The 21,575-nt window shown below is 42.8% G+C and overlaps 1 protein-coding gene across 1 annotated transcript in view; it reads left to right on the plus strand.

Annotated features, from left to right (window-relative positions):
• SPON1 (spondin 1) overlaps nucleotides 1-21,575 on the plus strand; it is a 282,486-nt gene that overhangs the window by 63,090 nt on the left and 197,821 nt on the right. The window lies entirely within an intron of this gene.

A 21,575-nucleotide genomic window follows, 5' to 3' on the forward strand; every position in this document is an offset into this window, starting at 1 on the left:
AGCTTCTTGTGGTAGAAACTGTGTTCAAGCAGAACTAGCAAGGGAAATGTTTTATTCTTTTTAAGACAAAGCGTGGAATTTGTTATTTTTAAGCATAAATCATTCCCCTTATGGTTTATTCATATGGTTCTTTTTCGATGTGAGCAGCCACTAGAGGGTTTGAGCAACTTGAAAAGGACATAAAGTCTGCCAAATTAGAGATTTGGCAGATTTAGAACATAATTTACATGTTGTTGTTGTTTTTTAAAAACCATTCGTTTGGAAAATTGTACAGCTGGAAAACTGGCTTTGGTGTTAGCATAACATAATCCAGACATTAGGAGTTAGTACCTTGAAGATTTTTGGAGCCCCTGTTTTGTGAGTTTGAATTGTGGACCTCAAAGATTATACTTCATTTTGAAGCTTTCTTTTACCTGAAGGGTCTGTGGATGTGAAAAGTACATCTTCTGGAGTTCTAAGGATCTCTGGCATTTTAAATGTAAGACATTCTATATATTCCTTTCTTTTGATTTGGGCTAGTTTACATCTCAAGGATCACTCTTTCACTAGCTACCACATTTTGTAAATAACTTTATGCAGCATTCCCCCCCCCCACAGAATCTATGCAGTAGTTTACATAGACAAGATCTTCTTCCATCTGACATGTGGAGAGTTTAACCAAAGCACTGTCAGTTTGCATTTATTAGTGCAGAAAGCATTGATCTGATGTGTAGAAATCTTTCCTTTTCTAATTAATTCAAGTAGGTTCTGGAGGCTTCTCTGTGTGAAAGAAACGAGCAGAAGGTTCATGATGTTTGGGTTATTCCTTCAGAGAAGCTGAGTACAGCTGGCTTAAACTGGTTCTGTTATATCTTCTGTCAAAGTCATGCTAACTATAAAAGTACAGTGGTACCTCGGGTTAAGTACTTAATTTGTTCTGGAGGTCCGTTCTTAACCTGAAACTGTTCTTAACCTGAAGCACCACTTCAGCTAATGGGGCCTCCTCCTGCTGCTGCACTGCCGGAGCACGATTTCTGTACTTATCCTGAAGCAAAGTTCTTAACCTGAAGCACTATTTCTGGGTTAGCGGAGTGTGTAACCTGAAGCATATGTAACCTGAGGTACCACTGTAAGGCCAGAAGGAGCCTGGGTTTCACTTTCTCTTTCTATCTCTTTTTCCTTCTGGTGTGGTGTTCTGTACATAGTATGCTATAGTGTTAAGGTTTAGACTTATTGTAAGTTGTTGTGAGTATAAGCTAAGTCTGCTGCAACTGGATTTATTATGGACAGTGCTAATCCTGAATGTATTGGATTTGTGACCATTATGCTCATTTGCCTTCAGTAGCAGCAAAGCTCTGCTGGATGAAATTTAATTGCATCTGTTCTGTTTTTCGGGAAACCTGCAACTTTTTAAAGTTTTTACCCTAACTATACATTGGAATCTACTCTGGATCAATATTGAGTAGAATTCCATAACAAGCACTTCACAGGTGCAGCATTCTATAACCTGGAACTGATAGGTATGATGTTGAAGGTAGGGCTGGCCTGCCCACCTTGCTGAGGCTGTCCCCTCTGAAGACAGGAGAGCTGGAAGGGGCAACAGAACTGGAAAGAAAGGAGAATCCTCATGCAACCTTTGCCACCCCTCAAAGGTGATGATAGGAGCTGCTGCTGCTGCCATCCCAGTCACTCCCTGGGGAGGGGATGGTCCCCCTCCTGTTGCCTTTTCCTCTCTGGCCTCTTTGTTTCTCTCTCACCACTTCAGCTTGCTGGGGCTTCACCTTGAGTCATCTCAGGTGGCAGCAGAGGCAGCACCATTTTCCGTTTTGCCTCAAGTGGTAAATGGTATTGGGCCAGCCCTGTTGAGGGGATAGAAAGTAAACTGATGCCATTAGGTTTCCCCACCCCTGATCTAATGATTTTGCAGATATCCTTTATGCTCCTTAATAATCCTGTTAAAAAACTGCTGGTATCCGTCTTCTATTCTCTGGTATAATGTGTGCATTTCAGCCACGTCTGAAACATGGCAGATTCTTCATAGAAGTGTTAGAGTTGAAAGAGACCCTGGGGGTCACCGAGTCCAACCCTCTGCAATGCAGGAATCTCAGCTAAAGCATCCATGACAGGTAGCCACCCAACCACTGCTTTAAAAATCTCCAAGGAAGGAGAATCCACCACCTCCTGAGTGTGTCCATTAATCACAATTCTTTCATCTGTGGCATTAGCTACCCCTCCCAGTTTGGTGTCATCTGCAAATTGAATGGGCATCCAAGTTGTTTATAAAGACACGGAACAACAGTGGGCCCAGGACAGAGCCTTGTGGCATTCCAATTGTCACTTTATTCCAGGTTGATGAAGAACCATTTGTGAACACTCTTTGGGTTCGGTCAGTCAAATCCACATTTTACCAGCTTCTCTGCAAGAAGATTATGGGGGATTTTGTCTAAAGCCTTACTGAAGTTCAGTTTCACAAGTGTCAGTCACATAAATATATCCCAAGATGGACCTCCTCCTATCCCTAAATCCTGTGCTTCATTATAGTGACATCTGTGTAATTATGATTTCACATGCAAGTTGCTGTAATTTTGGAACACAGCTGTTCAGAATCTCTGCACCAAAAAATAAACCTAGCTGCCAACAACACTAAGAGTCATCTCATTCAAATTCTAGCTGTTTATACTACTGTTCCCACTGATAAATTACCATAAATTATGTGTGTGGAAGAGAAGACAATTACTGTATGATAAAGTACACACATCAAGTATATTGAAATCAGCGACAGGGGTTGTTCATCTCTGGAGGAAAGTTACTAATGATTTAAGTTGGAAAATGTTATTTCAAGGAACTGGGATGTTAAAGTTTTTATGACATCTGTTTCCAGTTTTGCAACATACATAATATGATTCAGTTGTTTATATTATACAGATTATGTACAATATTATACAGCTTTAATTAGATACATTTAAAACACCAACATATCCATGTATGTTGAGGGAGAATAACCTGAGAAATTTATCACAAACAGTGGGGATGTCACCCTACTTTTCTTTCATTTGTGATTTATATATGCCCCCCCCCGAGTTAATTTAACAGATTTTAACTGTTTAGACAGGGATGATATGAGTCTAGTTGATTGAATTAGTGCTGTGGGAAGACCTGTCTCCAATTTGTGACCAGTTTGCTTCCATTTTTCTGCCTCATTTCAAAGCACTTTAGAATTTCTTTAGATGTTCAGTGGGGTGCAGGTTTGAGCTCACGTATCACTGTATGGTGACTGAGGGTGCTGTGTGTTTCTTTTCATTATTATTTTTTCTCCAGCCCTCTGAAGCCTCCTCAGCTGCCTGTGCTTCATTATATGAAAAAGTCCCATGAAGGAGTCAGCTCATGATGTCTCTCCCTGGCCTTTAAGTGAAATGCTAGAGGAGGTTGGGTCCTGAGCGCCTGAGATTGGCATGCTTGCTGGTTTTGTTTTTAAGGGAAGTTCTTCTGTTTACCCTTCTTTTAAGGGAAAAACAAAATCCACACTCTTGGCATCCACCTAATGATTTTCAAAGGTGAAAACACTTTGCTTTTTAAAAACATCAAGCAACAGCTATTGGGCACATAATAGGCAGCCTCCCCACATTTCTGTGCATTTAGAGTAAAGCCCAGCCGAAGACATGATGGGGTTTTCCGCTAGTACAGTGACCCAGGAGGCCTGAAGCATGCAAACTGCCAAGTACAGAATCTGTAGAATGAAAGAAAAGATTCTCACAAACAGTGCTTTTTTTCTGGGGACACTCAAGCGGACACAGTACCGCGATCTTTTTTTCTAGAAGAAAAGCACTGGTTAAAAGTGTGGCTGTTACTGTAACAACTTCACAATGAGTATCGGCACCTTTCTTTTCTAGAAGGAAAGCACTGCTCACAAATGCCCCCCAGCTAGCTTGAAAGTAAGGTAAGCACAACAAGAAAAAAATGGCCTTTCATTAATTAATATTTTACCAAAATATTTTACCTGCCCTTCAGTAATTTTCAAATTTGCAATTTACTTTCCTCCCATTAACCGATGGGAGGAATGGTTGGGGGGGGGAATGGAGAAGAAATATTTGGCATGGCACTAGGCTGCATACCCATGAATTGTAAGAATTTACTGTAGAGTATCACTTTTGGTGTATTAACCATAGGGTTAATGCATAACTGTAACTTGTTTCTCATCCCGGGGCATATCATTGAATAGAATGAATCACATGAGGTCAGTTTCTTTACTTTCAATAAGACCATCATTGTTTTTTGTTTTTGTTTTTTGAAATTTTTTTATTGGTTTTTCACAATTTATATAAACACAAAACAATACATACAAACAAACACATAAACAAACATGTATAATTTCAAATCCTTTTTTCTTAAACCTTACTTCAGCGACTTCCCCGTACCATCCCTTTCTGCATCCCAGTTTCCAAATTTGTTCAGCAAATCCTCACCCTTATATTTATCTAATTTTCACCTTGTTTTTTCCCCTTTTACTTAATCTTCTACAGCCATCATCCCCATATTTCTAAAACCTCAACATTTTAGCATTCATTAATTCAATAAGGCCATCATTGACTGGGTAGGGAGCAAGGATACAAGCAACATGCTGTTCAGAAGTCACATGGTGAGTTCTACTACATGATGTAGCTGGCTGGGGTGTGTGTGTGTGCATCACCACAGAGATGCCAAGCCCCATGGATTGGCATATAAACCAGCTGTTAGGGGCATATCCCAAGAGGTGGACAATTACCGTATATACTCGAGTATAAACCGACTTTTTCAGCACATTTTTTATGCTGAAGAAGCCCCCCCCCGGCTTATACTCGAGTGAGTGTCCTTTGGGGCTGCTCCTTCCTCCTCCGCCGCCTTTGCCGCTGTCAGCGGCAGATGAATGAGCAGCCCGAAAGCAGCCCTTTTGGGCTGCTTGTTCTTCCTCCGCTGCTGCCGCCGCCACCAGGTTTGTGGTGTGGTGAACTGGCTTATACTCGAGTTAATAAGTTTTCCCAGTTTTTTGTGGTAAAATTAGGTGCCTTGGCTTATATTCGGGTTGGCTTATACACAAGTATATACGGTATACTTGCCTCGGTCTTGAAATATCCAGAAGAAGGAAAATAACAGGGAATCAATGTGAAAGAATAAGATAATTTCCCTGAATTATGGAATACTAAGATCTGATTTATAAACTCAATCCCACGGAAGAGTGTCTTAAGTTGATTTTAATGGAAACAGGCTTTGGCCTTTAAAGATCTGTCCTTTCTGATCCATTATCGAATGAATCCTTCACTCCTCTGCATTGCAAGCAGTGAAAAGGCAAAGGCTGAGAGGTCTCCATCATTTCCTAGTTATTTGCTGTGTGTAAATGAAAATCATGGTTAATTTAGGAGCCTGACAGCTGTGGAACATTTGCCATTCCACCACAGCTGTCAGTGGCATTGTGATTTGTTTTACAAACAGATGTTTAATTCGACTTCAGTGTGGTTGTCAGGCTTCCCCCGCTTCCTTCGCCTTTATTTAAAGGGAAATAATGAGAGGAAGGAGAAAGTGAAATAAAGGAGATGTTCATTGGTTTGTGTCTTTCCAAAGCATAAATCTGGGCAATTAATAATGACATCAGAAATATTTTTGGCTGCAGAAGGATTGAACCTAATAGTTTTTGGAAAAAACCCACAATCACCAGTTGAATCCAACCTGACTCATTATTGCAAAATGAATGTTTACAAAATGTTTTCTGGTTCTGCAGACAGCTGAAGGGAAAGCACAGAAGGAATATTTTTTTCAACACATGTAAAATCTAAATCAATGTTAACAATATTTGGATTTTGTGTGGAGGGATCAATATTACTTACGGACCTTAAACACCAGTAACCATGTAACCCATGATGCAATTGCCTAACAAGTAACAATTTAATATGGAGCATTTTTTAAATGCTAATAATAATGGTGATTAGTTATCTTAGCACTTATAGTACTTTTCAGTGTGTAGAATGACTCGCAGATCTTACTCCATTACAACGAGTGATGTATGTGGTGAAAATGCTTGTGTATTTCAAGGGATGGGAGTGCATCTTTCTGTCCTGTGCACACATACTAGGGATATTGGAAAATTCCAACCAAAAAGGAAAAGGAGGCAGAAATTTCTGCAGTTCATGTATTTGTCTATGATCAGGATCATGTGGGATCTCTGTCACTGTGAGCCGCAAAATGTCAAGGTGGAGGACAGCTTTGCCTCCTCAGAGAAATGAGGCCTCTTTTGAATAATAATAATCCTACTTGTGAAACCAAACTTGGGGCTTAATGATTAAAATGAAATCAAAGACAAACAATCCTATTTTCCTTTCTCATCAAAGTCAGAAAGTTGTGTAAACATGGATTAAGAGTCTATAGTCTTGGTCCTGTCCTTCCAGGCCTAACAGAACTGAGGTAAAAATTAACTGTAACTGGCACCATACTTGCCAGTTACTTCTAAGCTAGGGACTTAATTTTAACAACTGAACAAGCAACTGAAGAAGAACAGAGAAACAAAAAAGAATTAAGTTTGAAACAATGGGCATACCACAGGGCACTGACTGTGTGACAAATAGGTCGTTTATTTAAGCATAAGTGCCCCACCTAGCTTTGGGATGTGGCTCAGGTTGCTCTTAGTCCTTTCTGTGACCAGCATTTCAACCTTTATGCCATCCCCTGCATAGGCTGTCTGTGGTAGTAAGCCGACATTGTAACAGTGGCATCTGCCATTGGGTTAGCCCCTACCTGAACCCTTCGCCATCACTGGAATGCTGGGGACTGGCTCTTAGATACAGTTACCATGGATTGTATCTCTGAGCATAGAACTTCCAAATATTCATTCTCTCACACACAAAAATGTGAGGTACATTCTTGTAACTCTCATTTCCTGTTGGAGAGCTGAGGACAGCGACATGCATGAAGGCCATCCCAGTGTACCAGTAGCCTTGCTGGAACTATATTCTGCTTCTCTAAATTCCAAGCATGTTGATCTAAGTATTACATCAGCATGCAGACAATGCCTTGTGTACCATCCAGAGGATTGGATTAGAAAGGGGTAAAATAAATCCTGCTTGGATTCCCAAATCTTGAAGCAAGTGTTGTTGCATATGGCAGATTAAACAGATGAAAAAAGTAAAAGCAAATTAAAGCAAGTAATTTATCTTCATTTCAAAACACTACAGAAGTACCGTATTTTTCGTACCATAGGACGCTCCGTCCCATAGGACGCACCTAGTTTTTTGGGGGGAAATAAAGGATTCCCCCCCCTTTATTTCCCCCCCAAAACCAGGTCAGGGAAACCAAACCAGGTCGAGGAACAGCGGGATGGTGGCGCTGCGCCTCCTTGCTGTCCCCCGAGCTTGTGGGGCTGGCCGATGTCTGTCCGGCGCGCGGGGCGCTCTGCTTCAGGGCGCCCCGCGCGCCTGGCGGGAGGCTGCTATCTGCAGCGTGGGGAGCCCTGCGGGGAACTCCCGCAGGGCTCCAACACGCTGTGGATGTCTGCCCGGCGCGAGGGGTGCTCTGCTTCAGGGCGCCCCTCGCGCCGGGTGGCAGGCTGCTATCCGCAGCGTAGGGAGCCCTGCGGGAACTCCCGCAGGGCTCCCCACACTGCAGATGTCTGTCCAGTGTGCGGGGCGCTCTGCTTCAGGGCGCCTTACATGCCGGACGGCAGGCTCCTATCGCAGCCTAGACAGCCCTGCGGGACCTTCCGCAGGGCTACCTAGGCTGCGGATGTCTTTCTGAAGCCTGGAGAGCGAGAGGGGTCGGTGTGCACCGACCCCTCTCGCTCTCCAAGCTTCAGCGAAAGCCTGCTTTCGTCCCATAGGACGCACCCTGATTTCCCCTTCATTTTTGGAGGGGAAAAGTGCGTCCTATGGGGCTAAAAATACGGTAATACATAGAAAACGCAGAACCATTTTTTAATTCTATTTTTGCTTGCAATTCCATTGGCTGAGTTGATCTACACAGCCCCATCTATGTTCACATCTCACTGTACTCAGTTATCAAAAGTGATCAAACCTATACCAAGAAACAGAAAGATCTGCAAGCACCACCACTTTCCTAAATGCCTCTGTTTCTCAAGAGCAAAGCAGCTGATGGTAGATGTTTTCTGCTCAATAACCAGCTCTTTCCAAAGCTATAACTCTTGGAATTCAGCTACTTGAAGCTGCCCACAATGTGAGCAACTTGATGAAGAAAAGAAATGAGTGTGTTTATTTCCATGTGCGTCTCAGCCACATTTCTCAATAAAACCATGCAGACAGGAATTAAAGTATTACTACTGTCTAATCCATTTCCGCTGTAAAAGCTTGATCACATTTTGATATACACAGTTCAGTCCAGTTCAGAACTGAACCAGATCTATCTGAAATGCAGTTATAGACCAGGGGACTGGTGTAGTTGAGCCAACATCCTTCTCACACATCCATCTCAGCTCTGGGTTGACCCATCATACACAAGGACAGAAGAATAAAGATGATTGGTTTTCACATTGGTACTTTGTGGTGGCCAACAGTGACATCCAACAGTGTCATTGCAACTGCATAACAGGGTTTCTACTAGATCTCATTCCCCCTGCAACTCCCCAGGTGCCCATAAAATCTGCTCCATTAAGTTGGAAAACCTCTGGGGTAGATTTTGGTGGTGTGCAAGTATTTCAAGGGGAAGTAGAGGAAGACCCATTGCACCCACTGGTATGACATAAGATATAATACATTTCACATTATTAGATCATTAGTATGATGGAGATATGCCTAATTAGTTTGATTGCATAAAAATCAAAACAATAGGAAAAGAAAATGTATTCTATAACACAAAATATAAACAGCAATCAGATCAAAAGCCAAAGCTTCAGCTTTCAAGTGCTTTGTGGAACAGTAAGGATTCACTTGTCTCTGAAAAGAGGTAAGAGGAACCAACATCCTCAGAGGGAGGGAAAATCATGATTCAGGGGCCAGCACAGAAAAAGCCCTACTCATAATTGACTACAATCTTATATCTGTAAATGAAATACTTGAGTGGCATTTTAACTGGCTGACCACAAAGCCTCATCGTAGTTTATAAAGAGCCAGACATTCCCTGAGATGGTCAGGACGCAGACTGCATAGGAACAAGTCAAAACCAGCACATTAAATTATATCCAGAAAGCAAGGCATAGCCAATGATGTTTCAAGATAGGCAATACATGCCATCGACAAATGAGCAGCTGCATTCTTGAGCCAGTTGCGCTACATAAAGCATATTGCAACAATTCATCCTGGTAGTCAGTCATCATAACAGAAGCTAGAAATCTATATTCCAAAAGTGGGTACATCTGGCACACCAGCTGACGTAGTTAAACAAAACAGTACCTCTTGGATATCCAGGATCAATGCTGTTTGAAGGCTCAAAACAGCAAGCCTGATCCTTAATTGGCATTTGACCCCCTCCTCAGCCAGAACATATATTTTTTCTAGCTAGCCAATCCTCCGAGTCTCTCAGAATTATAATCTCTATTTCCCCCCAATCCATTGTGAAGCATCCTGCTCATGCAAATTGCTTGCTCAAGCAACATCAAGGTAAAACTCGCTTCATGCAAAATGTTGCAAAAGGAATTGAATTTGTCTGGAGTGAAAATAATGATGAACTCTAGAAGACCAGTTAAGTACAGTATATTGACAAGGAGGACAAGTGGCTGTTGCAGCAACAATCCTTTTACAGTCTGACTCCTTGTTTACCAAAATGTCTGCCTGTCTTGCACTTTAATGAAAAGTGTGTGAATTTGTGTTGATGTGAAAAAAGAGGCTAGCAACAGTTTCACACAAGCTGTCTGCTGAATAAAGCAGATTTCATCTGCAACAAGTGACAAAAACACCTGCATTGCCAGTATATCTGTAAGAATGTCATTAATACCAGAGAACTGTTTGGAAAATTCCTTCAGGAGCTTCAACAGAGCCTGACTGGTGTTTGGGAGCAGTGATGGGTCCAATATGGGCCAATAATTGAAGCTGAATCCTCATAAGACAGAGGTGTTCAAGAGGGAGACAGATGCTCAGTGGAGGCTCAGGTGGCCTCAGTGGTTTGGAGTGCCTCTTTCTAGCTTAAGCTAGTTCACCAGCTCCAGCCTCTTTTGGACAGAGATAAGTTGGTCATTTTACTCATTGCTCTAGTTAACTTCTGGACTGCAGTGTTGCAACATGGTGAAGGTGGATTATGGATAAGTTGGAAGTTTGTTCTGGTTCAGGAAAGCCAGGAGCTATGACAGGAACTCTCACAGGACTGGAATGAAGCAGTGAGCAGCAGCAAAAGGGAGTTATGTGTCCAGAGACGAAATTTCAGCAGTATCAGAATTTTGGGGAAGAGCCATAGTTCCCTGGTTGAACATCAGCTTTGCCTACAGATGGTGTCCCAGGTTCAATCCTTGGCCTCTCCAGGTAAGGTTGGAAGAGACCACTGTCTGAAACCATGGGGAGTTGCTTCCAGTCAGTGTAGACAATACTGAGCTCAATGGAACAATATTTTGACTCAGTGTAAGGCAGCTTCCTATGTTCCTGTGGAGGCTTGGGACTGAAGAATGGCCCAGAAAGTTTCTCGTTTTCTTGGATATATGTTATCCTTATCTCTCTCTGATGGGAAGTCTGAGAGGGGGGAAGTGCATGCTATCTTTTCTCGGAGAGAGCTGAATAACCTATCCCCAAGACAACTACTACTGAGAAACTAATTTCCAAGCATGTAATATGCTTCTGTAGTGTCATTTATGGATGGCGCTAATGTACCATGAATGCTGTGATTTATACCTCCAAGAGGCAGGAGAAGAGGGACCTTATCTTTTTCATTTGCAATTTATCCACATGTACACAATTTGCAAATTACACTATGGATGTGTATTTTGTGCTTGGGGGAATAATTTTCCCAATACAAATATTAGTATTAGTATCTTCCTGCAGGAAGAGCTTGCTGGTTCAAGACTTGCCAGAGCTACCTGAATTATGAATAAATGAGTGGCAGTGTGGAAAGAAACAGAGGAAGGGGGATTTTCCACTGCTATGAAGCTGACAGGACACTTGAGTAGTAAAATGAAGTGAATGTTACAACCCAGGTATATTTCAGCTTTATGTATTACTTATTAACTAGAGTATATATGGCTCGAATGGTTGAAGAAATTGCAACTATGTTATATATACACATGAATGTAATCTGACATCATGTTTGGGGCAGCTTTTAATTATTTAAAAAGGAACATTTGAATGTACTTTTGGAACGAATTCTACTCTTAAATATGAATCCCAAAAGTGTTTCATTAATATGATATTACAGAATGAATAATGTAATGATGTTATATTGTGATATTACAAAACCATAAAAAGAAATCCTCCTTTCTTCCCTCCTGATTTTTCCCTTCCCCTGAAACTTCATACACAGTGAAGAGAAGCCAATAAAAATCTTTTATGTAAGCAACACTCTCTCCTCTGCTGCCAAGCATTTTTAAAAATATATATTTTGAAATAAAGGGATGTTTGCTGCTTTTCTATCTGCCACAAGCACTTCATAGGAAAGGATATAAATAATATGTGATAAGGAGATGGGGGAAAATCCATACAAGTTTGAACAGTATCTCATAGCAATTGATTTGCTGTTATAAAAGTGGACTGATTTAAGGTTATTGGTGCAATCATACTACCTCTCATATTGGCAACAAATAGGTGAAACATAAATCATTGCACCTTACATAAGCAGAAGAGACTGTATTGTTTTGAGCTACTGATCCTATTGAAGTATACTGCAGAAAGAATTACTTTTCAAATGCACCCACCTCGAACCTTTAGTTACTTGGAATTCACATACATTACAATGCAAACCTGCAACACTTGCTCAACAGCAGTCATTTTGATTTTTTTAAAAAATTATCAGGAGCTGGCCTCATCCTGACTTTGGCCGAATGGTTTTTAGGTGATGATCTAGAAGAGTCCTTCTTAAGTTTACATGGGGCAAGTGGGAAGTGAGCTGCGTCACGGCCCCACCACAAGTAGGACAAATGTCTGAAACAGGGTCTTGATACATGTACAAATATGTGCATAGGTGAGGCATGGAACTGGGATGCCTTGCAGATCTTCCTGTTCAGTGTGGAAAGTCTGTGGGTGGAGTGGGTGGAGCTAGCATGCATGCAGATGCTGGGGTGGAGTTGGCAAACACATGCCGTGTGAGTTGTCTCAACGTAGCTAAGCTATGCTACTGAAGGTGACTGTGAATATAGCTAACTGTTACCTCCTGCATGCTAGCTCCACCCACATAGCTAACAGATAAGTGATGATTTAGTAGGGTAGATTACCAGGGAAGCTTGCAGCCATTTGGGGGATGGATTCTATAAGTGGATTAAAAATGTAACCGCTCGGACTTAAGGACACAGGAAGCCCTGCTGGATGGAGCTAAAGGTTCATTTGGTACATCACCCTGTCTCACAGTGGCTGATCAGGTACCATGGGTAGCACAGAAGCACAACCTGAGCACAACTATGCTCAGAGATGGATTTAGGGGAGCGTGACTGGTTTGCCCACACTGGGCGCCAAGCTAAGAGGGTGCTGTAGGAGGTGCTACAACAATGACGAACAGTGGAAGGTGAGAGTCAGTGGGGGTGAATTTTGGTGTCACCCAGGGGGCCACTGAAAAGTCCAAAGTATGCCACTGCCCTAGACCTGCACAGCTTCTGTTGCTGGGTCTTTCTTTCCTTTCCTTACAGGGTACATTTGCGTAGCAGCAATCCCAGAGTTACCTATCTTTCCAGACTGCTCACTAGGATCTTCCAGTCCCGTGTCCCCCCCCCCCCACTGCTTCACCAATTATCAGAGCTGTTCCATGCTATAGTCCTTTAGTGTGAATCTCTCCTCCTCTTTTAGGAAGCAAATTCTCCTACGTCAGCAGGGGCTGTTGGGAAATGTAGTCCCAAGGTTCCACAGTCCAAATACAATATAAATACATTTTTCAACATATTTATTTTTCTTTCTCAAGGACCCGGGGTTGGAATAAACCAACATCAAGCTGATAGCATAACAATAAGATACTCATTAAAATATAAAAATGAATACTAAAAAGCACACAGCTGGAAGCATGCACTGCAGCTGTTTGGAGCCAACCCAAGCAAGTTCTGTCCAGAAAAAATGTTCTCTGCTGAGACAACCTGTTGTGACATTTGGATTGGCTTATGCGATGGATTGTACAGTCCAGATAGTGTGCAGACCCCAAGCCTTTTGGGGTATTGTTGGTGTAGCTTGTGCAGCCTGTTTCTAAGAGACATGCCTGGTCTGCAATAGAAACCATTCTTTCTAGGTGTGGTTCCCTCCATAGTTCAGTGGGAACTAGTTGGGAGCCTTGGTCTCACCTGTGTAGCAAGGCCTAGTGGCTGTGCTGAGCTGAGCTGTTGATCTGTTGTTCACCAATACATATAAATATTGGATTTATCCTGACTCCCATCACTTCTGGGTATGGGGGCAGACCCCTGGCAAGGTTCCTTTCTGCAGTGAGTGCCCTTCCCAAACCCACAGGATACAACAGTGATAAAAACCATCATGCATGGTGAGTGTGAAGTAATAGAGTCACTGGTGATACGGGAGCACAAGTATAATATGTTTTCATCAGCCTTCTCTGTCTGGAATGTGTAATTAAGGGCAAACTACATAACAAATGAGGTACTTTGTAAAGCAGATTAAGCATCTTTTATAGTGTGAGCACAGTGGAAAGAAACTCAGTCAGTGCTGGCATGGAGTTGCGGTAGTGTGGGAGCTGCTGAGAGCCAGGGGCATAGGAAGGGAAGTGGTGAGGGTGGTCTGCCCCGGGTGCCCTCACTGAGGGGGGGTGACATTCAGTGCACCGGCTGGCCGCAACTCCCAAGCCTATCCCAAGCCATTGGAGTAAGGGGGGAGCTGCACGCCTTCCCCCTTCGTTTTGACAGCTTGGGGGAGGCTTGGGAGTCGCGGGCCTACAGCGCACCAAATGTCCGCCATGGGCAGCTCACTCTGCCCCCATGGGGGGCTTGCTCCGCCCCTGGCTGCAGGGCGCACGCACCTCTTTGGGCACCCGAGCGGCTATCCCACGCCTGGGATATCCTGCATATGCTCCGCCGCTGCTGAGAGCGACACTGCACTTTCCTGGTGTGGGAAGCAGTGCATTGGTGCTATATTGCCTGACCCATGACTTAACCCATTGCATTTGCAGCGTCAGGCTGTGCCAGGCTGTGACCCCCAAAGCAAGGTAAGAATGAGCTTGCCAAGCTTTTCCTTCTCTTTTTGCAGGATCCACATCAGCTGCTGTGGTCCCACTACTGGCAAGCCTGTTGCTTCTCAGCAAGCAGCTGGGAGGGTTAGGGACAAGTGACTCGTGCTTCCTTTCCACAAATCTGTGCGGGTCCATCACTTGTCTCTCCAGAATTTTTTAATTCCTGCGCAATTCTCCTGAAATGTCTTCTGTGGATGGCAGAATACTGGTAATAAATGGACCAATCTCACTGTCCAGGTTTCCAGCGCTCCTTGGCCTCCTCTTTTAGGACCGTGGCAGACTGATTGATTTAAAATTAATATTTATCCTCATGAACCATCAGATAGAGAACAGAGAGATTTTTTGAGCACAGTACAAACACAGACACATATTTAATTAGATGTTTTTCAAGAAGCTTCTTTGTTTCATTATATATGATGGTCAAGATCCTGCTTTGAAGTGAGTGGAATCACATCTATGACCCATAGCAGAAATCAAACTGGGGCTGATATTCTATGCTGTCGTCCCCCCCCCCTTTCCATCTAAAGTTTGCTTGTGCTATTATGGATTATTCAAACTGCCGTGAAGCTTGAGTTCACATTAGGTGCCGCAGAATAGGGTTTGGAATGAGACCTCGCCAAATGTTTGCATTGTCTCAGCTATACCCAGAAGAGAGTTCTGAAAGACATTCACTCAAATAGCTACTGAAATACTTGCCTTCAGCAGTTGACTGAAGGGAGAACCTTTGTCCTGGCCTTTATCACTCATAGCTTTTCTCAAGCAATGTTTGCAAGAATTATGCATTTGCCCAAAGGAATGGTCTGAAACGAGCCTCAACCCTCCCTGAAAATGATGCCATGATTTCAGAAAGGAATCATACTCTGGAATTTTATATAAATGGGATATCACATATATCAAGCTAGGATAGCTCAGTTGGTAGAGCATGAGACTCAATCTCAGGGTTGTGGGTTCAAGCCCCATGTTGGGCAAAAGATTCCTGCACTGCAGGGGGTTGCACTGGACGATCCTTGTTGTTTCATTCACCTCTACAATTCTATGATCCTATGAAACACCACTGTGACTATGCTGAAAAAGTTGCACTACCTTAAATAGTTGCTGAATAAAGCAAGAGCTTGTAAGTACAAAATCTTGCTAGGACAAAGAGAATAGAAATCTTGCCATTATTCAACCCCTAATCACCTCTCATTGTTTTTTAGATGTCTTAATTGTATTGTTTTAGTACTGGCATGGTTGCTGCCTTGGGCTCCTTTGGAGGAAGATGCAACATATAAATTTAAGAAATAAATACAGAAATAAAGCAATCAAATTCGAGAAATGCAGTGTGGGGAGAGAGTGCCAATTTTGATAAGCAGCTGAAGTAGTTCAATATATTACAAATTTTGCAAAAGTGATCGTGCTTAATGGACATGTAACATTTAACTAGTTCTTATAACAAACTAGTATTATTATTATCACCAACACCATCCTCGTCCCATTCATATAATAAAATCATTGTAATTGTTGTTGTGTTTTTAATTGTTGTTAAGGTTGCATTTTAAATTGTAGCTTGCCCTGAGACCTTAGTAAATCAAAATGAAAATAACAATAGTAGCATATGAGGCAATAGGTTAGTGATTGGTAAAAGATGGACTTGCCTAAGGCAGAGGTGACATTTGAACTTGGGGTCTTATTGCCCAGTGTCTTTAGTACTATGCTATGCTGGCCAAATATTCACAGAATACAAAGCTGAATTTTCACCTCTGATACCTTCTTTGTATCCAGTGAACTGTAGTCAACAACAGGACTTCTTTGCAAACATGCTGTGAGATCCCAATCCCTAACAAGGCCGGCATTCAAAATTCCATTGCCTTCACCCTTGACCTCTTCTGCTGACAGCATCTGATTAATTCTAGGTTATTTCTGTAATTATCAACTCTTGACCTTTTCTGCCCATTAAACATTTAAAGTGTAAAGCAGCATCTTTGGGTTTGATGCTTTTCATCAGGGAAACCTGCTCCTTGCTATGTCATTCTTTCTTCCCCATTTCCCCCACAGATCTCTGTCCTTGCCTTCGAGATGTAAAACCTAGCCACCTCTTCGTAGTATCTCGATAGCGTGCTGCAAACTCACAGGATGTTGGCAGTGGAGAATAGCTCTGTGTATGAAAACAAAATGTGACAAATAAAGTGGTCCTCAGATACATAGCAAAGGGGATACAAACTGAAAGGTTAAAAGCCTGCATCATCTTCTGCCGCAGCTGCCTGAAACGTTAGGAGGAAGACAGTGAAACGTTTAGAGGAGTAGCATATAGTTTTGTTTTGTTTTTTTACATAAACAAGGAAAAGTACATATACTGTCTCCACTTTTAATTCATACAATCTTTTTTGAACAGTTTACATTCCATATGAGACACTATTGTGATAGACTTTGGGGAAGGGGAGAAAGAAAGGGAGGCAGAGGGTTGGGGGTGATGATCTTTTAATTATACTGCATAGGGTTTGTGCAGGATTTTCCTGTCTCCGTCTCATGTGTAGGTCCTTTGTTTATATAGTTACAGTGATACCTTGGGTTAAGAACTTAATTCGTTCTGGAGGTACGTTCTTAACCTGAAATTGTTCTTAACCTGAGGTACCACTTTAGCTAATGGGGCTTCCCGCTGCTGCCGCGTGATTTCTGTTCTCATCCTGAGGTAAAGTTCTTAACCTGAGGTACTATTTCTGGGTTAGCGGAGTCTGTAACCTGAAGCGTCTGTAACCTGAAGCATTTGTAACCCAAGGTACCACTGTATTTGTTTTTAGTGGTGTCGTGAGAGATTGGAGGATCCAGGGTTCGGTTGGATGTGCTTGATTAGTTGCAGTATGGTTTGTTGTATGTCTGGGGTGGTGGCTGTTGTGTCAGGTTAGCTATATAGTTGCTCTCATTTATTTGTTTGTTTGTTTGTTTATTTGTTTTTTGCTTTCATTTCTCCAAGGAGCTCAAGATGGTATACATGGTTTCCCCCATCTGAATTAATCCCCACAACAATCCTGTGAGGTGGTTGTTGTTGCTGTTGTTGGCATCTGTCTGTCTCGGGTGACAGTGGAAGAGCACACCTTTGGGGTGAAGTCAAACAGTAGGAGAGTTACAGCATCTGCTGTGGCTGTAGAGAATGATACAGGAGAGACATGTTTTATTGCAGGTGGGGCGTATGAAGGCATCCAGTTTTGCTGCTACAGGTGCGCCATGGCGTTTCTCCTCTCTGCGCTGCTCCCAGCGGTCACTTCTCTTCTGGTCACTGCTGTGGATACATGACCTGACTGTCTGTCTCCCGGCACTGTAATCATCTGCGAGGGATTCCCTTGCAGTGGGGTTAAAGTTGCCAGCCTTCGTGCCACGTTTGTAGACATCTTTGTAATGCCGTGTTGGTCTGCCAACAAGCCTAGTGTCTGAATCCTGCTACCCTCAGGTCATTGGGGATCCTAGAATCATAGAATCATAGAGTTGGAAGAGACCACAAGGGCCATCGAGTCCAACCCCCTGCCAAGCAGGAAACACCATCAGAGCACTCCTGACATATGGTTGTCAAGCCTCTGCTTAAAGACCTCCAAAGTAGGAGACTCCACCACACTCCTTGGCAGCAAATTCCACTGTCGAACAGCTCTTACTGTCAGGAAGTTCTTCCTAATGTTTAGGTGGAATCTTCTTTCTTGTAGTTTGGATCCATTGCTCCATGTCCGCTTCTCTGGAGCAGCAGAAAACAACCTTTCTCCCTCCTCTATGTGACATCCTTTTATATATTTGAACATGGCTATCATATCACCCCTTAACCTCCTCTTCTCCAGGCTAAACATGCCCAGCTCCCTTAGCCGTTCCTCATAAGGCATCGTTTCCAGGCCTTTGACCATTTTGGTTGCCCTCCTCTGGACACGTTCCTGCCATCTTCCTTTTTGTGCATGTGGCCAAACCAGTGCAGATGTCATTAAGACAGGAGTGTGAACTCGCTGGGAATGTGGGCTTAGGACAGCACAACTTTGCATGAGACTCTATCTGGCCATGTGATGTCCACAATCTTTCTGATACAGCACAGGCATTGAGGTGTCACTCCTGGCAGGTGTAAGTTGTTCACGACTCGCTTACATAAAGCATCCTGCTCAACATGCAAACCTGGTCGACTTTCATCTTGGTATTGGTCATTAGCATCACATTCTCCTAAACCCATTCTGGAGAGGTGAGCCGTTGCCATAGCTGCCATGTCAATATGCTTTTGTCTGATTTCTGTCTGCTGCCTTGCCTACTAAATCCACCAGGTGGCCCCATGTTTAAAAGGGACCTCCTTTCCAAAGAAGAGAAGAATGAAGAATCACCAACCCACCACAATCTTAGAATAAAATGTACTGGCCATAATCCAATGAAACCTTTCATGAATGTGTACAAGCACACATGTGTATAAATAACTTACTTATTTTTAAAATAGTAGCTGCTTCTACTTCCTGGGCTTTTAAATTTGCAAGACTTTAAACAACAGTCTTTCATTTCTCACTCTCTCTTGATAATTTGAAGATTAATGGTAATGGTAGAAACAGGCAGCAAAAAGTCAAATGAGAACAGCCCAAGATTGAGTAAGAAAGAGAGAAACAATAACCCCGTAAGCTTCCATGCTGTTATCTGAAAAACATACTTGGCTCTTGTGTGGTCACAGCTATTAAGATTCAGGTCACATCCAGATGATCTTCTTACTGGGCATTCATCCTGATTTGTTTGAATGGAGATTAGACAACACTAGCTATTTATTGAGCATTCATTCTTCTTTGTTTGCATGACACGGCACCAAGCAAGTGTTAACCCACATTTTCCATTTCATTTTCCTATCGCTTTCCTTATCGTACACACACACACACACACACACACACACACACACACACACACGGGATCTTTGGGGGAAATGGGCTTGTAGTGCACGGCCTTCAAATCAACTTTAATTGTGCAACCTGAATTTGCCAGTATGTGATTGAAAATAGCAACAGTCTCAAAGCACCCTTAGAGCAAGATTTCCATGTTGTCTTGACCTGCGGAAACCTTGCTAGTGCAGCAAAAAGAAAAAACCAGGGGTGCCAGAGGAATTGCATGCTGTGGCTTATTTTAATTCTCTTGTGTGTTGCTATGGGTCGGGGTGGAGGGATGCAAAATGTACAGATTTCATTTGAATTAGGAAAAAATGAACATCGTAGAAGAAGAAAATTACAGCTGCTACATTTTAAAAAGTCAACTAACTGTTAGTCAGGAACATTTTAACATTGCACTTTTTAAAAATGAAACATTGGAAGGAAGTCTCACCTGATTTGTTCTGGAGATTTCATTTTTAGAAGCCTTTCTGTGACCATGTGGTCTTGGCCAGTGTGGGATCAAAGCAGCAACTTTGGCATTTGCAACAGAGTACAAAGAGCACTGGTGTCAATGAAATTTTGAGGACCAAGGAGTGATAGGCAGTGCACTTTTGAATCTTTCCTTGCACTTACTTCTTCTGTTCCATTTTTGTGCCTTCCGTATTCTTCAGCTTCAGTGAACTTTGCAAAATGAGTGTCTGATCTTTCTGAGATGCTAGATTCACCAATTTAAGGCTGCCCAAAGTTAGAGGCAAACACAAAATATAAGCAGTATATTTGGCAGATTTTTCTTTCAAAGTTACATAATCCAGGTTTGCAGAATCCCTTTCCTTTCTCTTTTGGGTTCCTTGTTGTCATTGGTGGTTTTGTTTTGCGAACTCCAGGAAGAGCCAGGTAACTTCAGCACCACATAGGGTTGCCAAGTTGGGAACTTGGAAAACTGGTTTTATCTTTCATTTTCCCATGTGAATAGGTGATGAACTAGTGCTGCTGAGAGGCACTGAGAGTAAAAGGGGCATGTTAATAGTAGTAGGCAATGAACAGAAGAAGTCAACATAGAACTACTAAAAAAAGCAAATGTGTAAATAATCCCCTTCTTAGAGTTGGGGAGCAGAGGAAGAGTGGCTTACCTAAGGTCCCCTAGCATGACTTAGGGTGAGACCAAGGAACTGCTACTGATTCATTGCTAAACCTCTTACCTATTAGCTAATGCTGTACTTGCTCTTGTTAGACTTTTGTTATGATGGATAGGTAGGGCATGAAAAAGCATCTTACAGATTTACCGTATTTTTCGCTCTATAACACGCATCTGACCATAACACGCATGTAGTTTTTAGAGGAGGAAAACGAGGAAAAAATATTCTAAATGAAACAGTGGATGTATGATTTTTATGGTTCATGCTGTGGCCACAGACATGTGATCTGACAGTGAGTTTGGGGTAGCCCAATGCAAAAATCCTGAGGATCCATGTGGATCCGTGCTTTGTAACCAAGTTTTAAGTGGGGAGGGAAGGAAAAGAACTCAAGGGACAAGGAGCTTTTCCGCGGGGAGGAGGGAGGGAAAGAGCACTGTTGCTTTAAAGGTATACTTAAGGTATTTGCCCTGTGCCTGGGTTTTTTTTTCCATTTAACAGTTTGCAGCCTTTTCCTTCCGCTCCCTGTTTTGAGGCGGAATAGATTTGAGCAAGTGAGGAGGACTTGGGTTGCAGGGGATTCGCCATTAGCTGTGTAAAAGCGCTCCTCCTTGCAGCCTGAACGATAAGCAGCCACCAGCAGCAATAGAATGGAGCACAACAAAGCGGTAGGGGCACTAGGACCCAGACAATGCTCAAATCTATCCTGCCTGAAAACAAGCTGCTCTGTCCCAGCCGATCAGCTGAGACGCGGGGATTTGCGAAGTTTTCCCCTCTCCCTCATGCCCTCCCCAGCCTTTTTTTTTACTTCCTGGTTTTCACTGCGCTGGCTCAGAGCTCGAGGTTGGTTTTATTTTGCTGCTGGTTGCTTAAATTTTATCTTTCCTGCCGTCTCTCTGCAGCCTCATTGCTCTGTTTAGAGAGGGCGCAGACCTTTGCTAGCGTCTGTCCCTCCTCCCGTGTAAGCGGCTGCTGCCGGCTTTGCTGCTATGGCTCTCCTTCCCTCCCTCCTTCCTGGCTCCAGGTCGCTTTAAAGAAAGCAAAGTGAGAGCCTCGTAGAGCGTGTAAGTGGCTCCCGCTTTGCCTGACTGATGGCAGCCATGGCTCTGATCCGTGCATTCACTCCTTAACACGCACAGGCATTTTCCCTTACTTTCTCGGAGCAAAAAAGTGCGTGTTTTGGAGCGAAATTTACGGTAGTTGGATTCTGACAGAGGAGGAAGAAAGATGAAAAACTGACATCTTGTCTTAGAAATTGCAATCTTAGTCAGTATGTTCCACCTGATATTTCCCACTTTTGATGTATCTGATGGACTAATTAAATGTATGTTCCTGTGTTTTTTGCTTACTCTAAGCATCC

This window comes from Podarcis bocagei, assembly GCF_964188305.1.
Source record: "Podarcis bocagei genome assembly, chromosome: 1".
NCBI classification, from domain to species: Eukaryota; Metazoa; Chordata; class Lepidosauria; order Squamata; family Lacertidae; genus Podarcis; species Podarcis bocagei.